This window comes from Triticum aestivum, chromosome 3B (assembly GCF_018294505.1).
Source record: "Triticum aestivum cultivar Chinese Spring chromosome 3B, IWGSC CS RefSeq v2.1, whole genome shotgun sequence".
NCBI lineage: Eukaryota > Viridiplantae > Streptophyta > Magnoliopsida > Poales > Poaceae > Triticum > Triticum aestivum.
Genome location: NC_057801.1, coordinates 398,594,157 through 398,601,654, shown reverse-complemented (window position 1 = coordinate 398,601,654; position 7,498 = coordinate 398,594,157).

Here is a 7,498-nt window from a genome sequence, read left to right as displayed (position 1 = left end):
CCCGTAGCAGCCACGTAAAATTTGCAACAACAAAGTAGAGGACATCTAACTTGTTTTTGCAGGGCATGTTGTGATATGATATGGTCAAGACGTGATGCTATATTGTATGAGATGATCATATTTTGTAACCGAAGTTATCCGCAACTGGCAGGAGCCATATGGTTGTCGCTTTATTGTATGAAATGCAAACACCCTGTAATTGCTTTACTTTATCACTAAGCGGTAGCGATAGTCATAGAAGCAATAGATGACGTAAACGACAACGATGCTACGATGGAGATCAAGGTGTCGCACCGGTGATGATGGTGATCAGGACGGTGCTTCGGAGATGGAGATCACAAGCACAAGATGATGATGGCCATATCATATCACTTATATTGATTGCATGTGATGTTTATCCTTTATGCATCTTATCTTGCTTTGATTAACGGTACCATTTTAAGATGATCTCTCACTAATTATCAAGAAGTGTTCTCCCTGAGTATGCACCGTTGCGAAAGTTCTTCGTGCTGAGACACCACGTGATGATCGGGTGTGATAGGCTCTACGTTCAAATACAACGGGTGCAAAACAGTTGCACACGCAGAATAGTCAGGTTAAACTTGACGAGCCTAGCATATACAGATATGGCCTCGGAACACGAAGACCGAAAGGTCGAACGTGAATCATATAGTAGATATGATCAACATAGTGATGTTCACCATTGAAACTACTCCATCTCACGTGATGATCGGACATGGTTTAGTTGATATGGATCACGTGATCACTTAGATGACTAGAGAGATGGCTGTCTAAGTGGGAGTTCTTAAGTAATATGATTAATTGAACTTTAATTCATCATGAACTTAGTACCTGATAGTATTTTTCTTGTCTATGTTTGTTGTAGATAGATGGCTCGTGCTGTTGTTCCATTGAATTTTAATGCGTTCCTTGAGAAAGCTAAGTTGAAAGATGATGGTAGCAACTACACGGACTGGGTCCGTAACTTGAGGATTATCCTCATTGCTGCACAGAAGAATTATGTCCTGGAAGCACCGCTAGGTGCCAGGCCTGCTGCAGATGCAACTGACGACGTTAAGAATGTCTGGCAGAGCAAAGCTGATGACTACTCGATAGTTCAGTGTGCCATGCTTTATGGCTTGGAACCGGGTCTTCAACGATGTTTTGAACGTCATGGAGCATATGAGATGTTCCAGGAGTTGAAGTTAATATTTCAAGCAAATGCCCGGATTGAGAGATATGAAGTCTCCAATAAGTTCTATAGCTGTAAGATGGAGGAGAATAGTTCTGTCAGTGAACACATACTCAAAATGTCTGGGTATAATAATCACTTGATTCAACTGGGAGTTAATCTTCCTGATGATAGTGTCATTGACAGAATTCTTCAATCACTGCCACCAAGCTACAAGAGCTTCGTGATGAACTATAATATGCAAGGGATGGACAAGACTATTCCCGAGCTCTTCGCAATGCTAAAGGCTGCGGAGGTAGAAATCAAGAAGGAGCATCAAGTGTTGATGGTCAATAAGACCACCAGTTTCAAGAAAAAGGGCAAAGGGAAGAAGAAGGGGAACTTCAAGAAGAACAGCAAACAAGTTGCTGCTCAAGAGAAGAAACCCAAGTCTGGACCTAAGCCTGAGACTGAGTGCTTCTACTGCAAGCAGACTGGACACTGGAAGCGGAACTGCCCCAAGTATTTGGCGGATAAGAAGGATGGCAAAGTGAACAAAGGTATATGTGATATACATGTTATTGATGTGTACCTTACTAATGCTCGCAGTAGCACCTGGGTATTTGATACTGGTTCTGTTGCTAATATTTGCAACTCGAAACAGGGACTACGGATTAAGCGAAGATTGGCTAAGGACGAGGTGACGATGCGCGTGGGAAATGGTTCCAAAGTCGATGTGATCGCGGTCGGCACGCTACCTCTACATCTACCATCGGGATTAGTTTTAGACCTAAATAATTGTTATTTGGTGCCAGCGTTGAGCATGAACATTATATCTGGATCTTGTTTGATGCGAGACGGTTATTCATTTAAATCAGAGAATAATGGTTGTTCTATTTATATGAGTAATATCTTTTATGGTCATGCACCCTTGAAGAGTGGTCTATTTTTATTGAATCTCGATAGTAGTGATACACATATTCATAATGTTGAAGCCAAAAGATGCAGAGTTGATAATGATAGTGCAACTTATTTGTGGCACTGCCGTTTGGGTCATATTGGTGTAAAGCGCATGAAGAAACTCCATACTGATGGACTTCTGGAATCACTTGATTATGAATCACTTGGTACTTGCGAACCGTGCCTCATGGGCAAGATGACTAAAACGCCGTTCTCCGGAACTATGGAGCGAGCAACTGATTTGTTGGAAATCATACATACTGATGTATGTGGTCCAATGAATATTGAGGCTCGCGGCGGGTATCGTTATTTTCTCACCTTCACAGATGATTTGAGCAGATATGGGTATATCTACTTGATGAAACACAAGTCTGAAACATTTGAAAAGTTCAAAGAATTTCAGAGTGAAGTGGAAAATCATCGTAACAAGAAAATAAAATTTCTACGATCTGATCGTGGAGGAGAATATTTGAGTTACGAGTTTGGTTTACATTTGAAACAATGCGGAATAGTTTCGCAACTCACGCCACCCGGAACACCACAACGAAATGGTGTGTCCGAACGTCGTAATCGTACTTTACTAGATATGGTGCGATCTATGATGTCTCTTACTGATTTACCGCTATCATTTTGGGGTTATGCTTTAGAGACGGCCGCATTCACGTTAAATAGGGCACCATCAAAATCCGTTGAGACGACGCCTTATGAACTATGGTTTGGCAAGAAACCAAAGTTGTCGTTTCTTAAAGTTTGGGGCTGCGATGCTTATGTGAAGAAACTTCAACCAGATAAGCTCGAACCCAAATCAGAGAAATGTGTCTTCATAGGATACCCAAAAGAGACTATTGGGTACACCTTCTATCACCGATCTGAGGGCAAGATTTTTGTTGCTAACTTCGGATCCTTTCTAGAGAAGGAGTTTCTCTCGAAAGAAGTGAGTGGGAGGAAAGTAGAACTTTATGAGGTAACTATACCTGCTCCCTTATTGGAAAGTAGTTCATCACAAGAACCGGTTCCTGTGACAACTACACCAATCAGTGAGGAAGCTAATGAAATTGATCATGAAACTTCAGATCAAGTTACTACCGAACCTCCTAGGTCTACCAGAGTAAGATCCGCACCAGAGTGGTACGATAATCCTATTCTGGAAGTCATGTTACTTGACCATGGCGAACCTACGAACTATGAGGAAGCGATGATGAGCCCAGATTCCGCAAAATGGCTTGAGGCCATGAAATCTGAGATGGGATCCATGTATGAGAACAAAGTATGGACTTTGGTTGACTTACCCGATGATCGGCAAGCCATCGAAAATAAATGGATCTTCAAGAAGAAGACTGACGCTGATGGTAATGTAACTGTCTACAAAGCTCGACTTGTTGCGAAAGGTTTTCGACAAGTTCAAGGAGTTGACTACGATGAGACTTTCTCACCCGTAGCGATGCTTAAGTCTGTCCGAATCATGTTAGCAATTGCCGCATTTTATGATTATGAAATTTGGCAAATGGATGTCAAAACTGCATTCCTGAATGGATTTCTGGAAGAAGAGTTGTATATGATGCAACCGGAAGGTTTTGTCGATCCAAAAGGTGCTAACAAAGTGTGCAAGCTCCAGCGATCCATTTATGGACTGGTGCAAGCATCTCGGAGTTGGAATAAATGCTTTGATAGTGTGATCAAAGCATATGGTTTTATACAGACTTTTGGAGAAGCCTGTATTTACAAGAAAGTGAGTGGGAGCTCTGTAGCATTTCTGATATTATATGTAGATGACATATTGTTAATTGTAAATGATATAGAATTTCTGGATAGCATAAAGGGATACTTGAATAAAAGTTTTTCAATGAAAGACCTCGGTGAAGCTGCTTACATATTGGGCATCAAGATCTATAGAGATAGATCAAGACGCTTAATTGGACTTTCACAAAGCACATACCTTGATAAAGTTTTGAAAAAGTTCAAAATGGATCAGGCAAAGAAAGGGTTCTTGCCTGTATTACAAGGTGTGAAGTTGAGTCGGACTCAATGCCCGACCACAACAGAAGATAGAGAGAAAATGAAAGATGTTCCCTATGCTTCAGCCATAGGCTCTATCATGTATGCAATGCTGTGTACCAGACCTGATGTATGCTTAACAATAAGCTTGGCAGGTAGGTACCAAAGTAATCCAGGAGTGGATCACTGGACAGCGGTCAAGAATATCCTGAAATACCTGAAAAGGACTAAGGATATGTTTCTCGTTTATGGAGGTGACAAAGAGCTAGTCGTAAATGGTTACGTCGATGCAAGCTTTGACACTGATCCGGACGATTCTAAATCGCAAACCGGATACGTGTTTTTATTAAACGGTGGAGCTGTAAGTTGGTGCAGTTCTAAACAAAGCGTCGTGGCGGGATCTACATGCGAAGCGGAGTACATAGCTGCTTCGGAAGCAGCAAATGAAGGAGTCTGGATGAAGGAGTTCATTTCCGATCTAGGTGTCATACCTAGTGCATCGGGACCAATGAAGATCTTCTGTGACAATACTGGTGCAATTGCCTTGGCAAAGGAATCCAGATTTCACAAGAGGACCAAGCACATCAAGAGACGCTTCAATTCCATCCGGGACCAAGTCCAGGTGGGAGACATAGAGATTTGCAAGATACATACGGATCTGAATGTTGCAGACCCGTTGACTAAGCCTCTTCCACGAGCAAAACATGATCAGCACCAAGACTCCATGGGTGTTAGAATCATTACTGTGTAATCTAGATTATTGACTCTAGTGCAAGTGGGAGACTGAAGGAAATATGCCCTAGAGGCAATAATAAAGTTATTATTTATTTCCTCATATCATGATAAATGTTTATTATTCATGCTAGAATTGTATTAACCGGAAACATGATACATGTGTGAATACATAGACAAACTTAACGTCACTAGTATGCCTCTACTTGACTAGCTCATTAATCAAAGATGGTTGTGTTTCCTAACCATAGACATGTGTTGTCATTTGATTAACGGGATCACATCATTAGGAGAATGATGTGATTGACTTGACCCATTCCGTTAGCTTAGCACTTGATCGTTTAGTATGTTGCTATTGCTTTCTTCATGACTTATACAAGTTCCTATAACTATGAGATTATGCAACTCCCGTTTACCGGAGGAACACTTTGTGTGCTACCAAACGTCACAACGTAACTGGGTGATTATAAAGGAGCTCTACAGGTGTCTCCAAAGGTACATGTTGAGTTGGCGTATTTCGAGATTAGGTTTTGTCACTCCGATTGTCGGAGAGGTATCTCTGGGCCCTCTCGGTAATGCACATCACTATAAGCCTTGCAAGCAATATAACTAATGAGTTAGTTATGGAATGATGCATTACGTAACGAGTAAAGAGACTTGCTGGTAACGAGATTGAACTAGGTATTGGATACTGACGATGGAATCTCGGGCAAGTAACATACCGATGACAAAGGGAACAATGTATGTTGTTATTGACCGATAAAGATCTTCGTAGAATATGTAGGAGCCAATATGAGCATCCAGGTTCCGCTATTGGTTATTGATCGGAAATAGTTCTAGGTCATGTCTACATAGTTCTCGAACCCGTAGGGTCCGCACGCTTAAGGTTTTGATGACAGTTATATTATGAGTTTATGAGTTTTGATGTACCGAAGTTTGTTCGGAGTCCCGAATGAGATTACGAACATGACGAGGAGTCTCAAAATGGTCGAGACATGAAGATTGATATATTGGAAGCCTATATTTGGATATCGGAAGTGTTCCAGGTGAAATCGGGATTTTACCGGAGTACCGGGAGGTTACCGGAACCCCCCGGGGGCTTAATGGGCCTACATGGGCCCTAGTGGAGAGGAAGAGAGGAGGCAAGGGGCTGGCCGCGCCCCCTCCCCCTAGTCCGAATAGGACAAGGAGAGGGGGGCGGCGCCCCCCCCCCTTTCCTTCCCCTCTTCCTCCTCCTTCCCCCCTTCTCCTTCTCCAACTACGAAAGAAGGGAGCCCTACTCCCGGTGGGAGTAGGACTCCCCCTTGGCGCGCCCTCCTTGGCCGGCCGCCCCCTCCCCCTTGGCTCCTTTATATACGGGGGCAGGGGGGCACCTCTAAGAGACAACAATTGATCTCCAAGATCTCTTAGCCGTGTGCGGTCCCCCCCTCCACCATAGTCCTCGATAATATTGTAGCGGTTCTTAGGCGAAGCCCTGCGACGGTAGAACATCAAGATCGTCACCATGTCGTCGTGCTGATGGAACTCTTCCCTGACACCCTGCTGGATCGGAGTCCGGGGATCGTCATCGAGCTGAACGTGTGCTAGAACTCGGAGGTGTCGTAGTTTCGGTGCTTGATCGGTCGGGCCGTGAAGACGTACGACTACATCAACCGCGTTGTTCTAACGCTTCCGCTTTCGGTCTACGAGGGTACGTGGACAACACTCTCCCCTCTCGTTGCTATGCATCACCATGATCTTGCATGTGCGTAGGAATTTTTTTGAAATTACTACGTTCCCCAACAACCCTTCCTTAATGGAAATTGAAATCTAATGTTTCCTTCTTTCATATCAATACTTGCACCAATCGTTCTAAGGAAATGTCTACCAAGTATAATAGGCCATGAATGATTGCAATCTATATCAAGCACAATGAACTCTACAGGCACATAAGTCTTATTTTCAACAATAAGAACATCATTAATCCTTCCCATAGGTTTCTTAATAGTGGAATCCATTAGATGCAAATTCAAAGAACAATCATCAATTTTATGGAAACCTAGCACATCACATAGAGTTTTTGGAATCGTGGAAACGCTAGCACCCAAATAACACAAAGCATTATACTCATAATCTTTAATCTTAATCTTAATAGTAGGTTCCCATTTATCATAAAGCTTTGTAGGGATTGAAACTTCCAACTCAAGTTTTTTCTTCAAACAATTTCATCATAGCATCCATGATATGTTTAGTAAAAGTCTTATTTTGATTATAAGCATGAGGTGAATTTAGCATGGATTGCAACAAGGAAATACAATCTATTAAAGAACAATTATCATAATTAAAATCCCTAAAATCCAAAAGAGTGGGTTCATCACTAATTAAAGTTTTGACCTCGCCAATCCCACTTTTATCAATTTTTTCGTTAAGATCTTCACCCTCCAAATTAATGGGATGCCTTCTAACTAAAGTTGACTCATCTCCAGTCTCATCTTTATCAAGTTTTATATTAGCAAACAAAGATTCAATAGGAGTCACACCAATCACTTTAAGATCCTCATCATTATTTGAAGACTCCGGTTTAGCAGCTATCTTATTTATAAGCGTAGTCTGCTTGTCGGAAGTTTGGCCTACTAAATTTTCTATATGAGAAAATTGAGA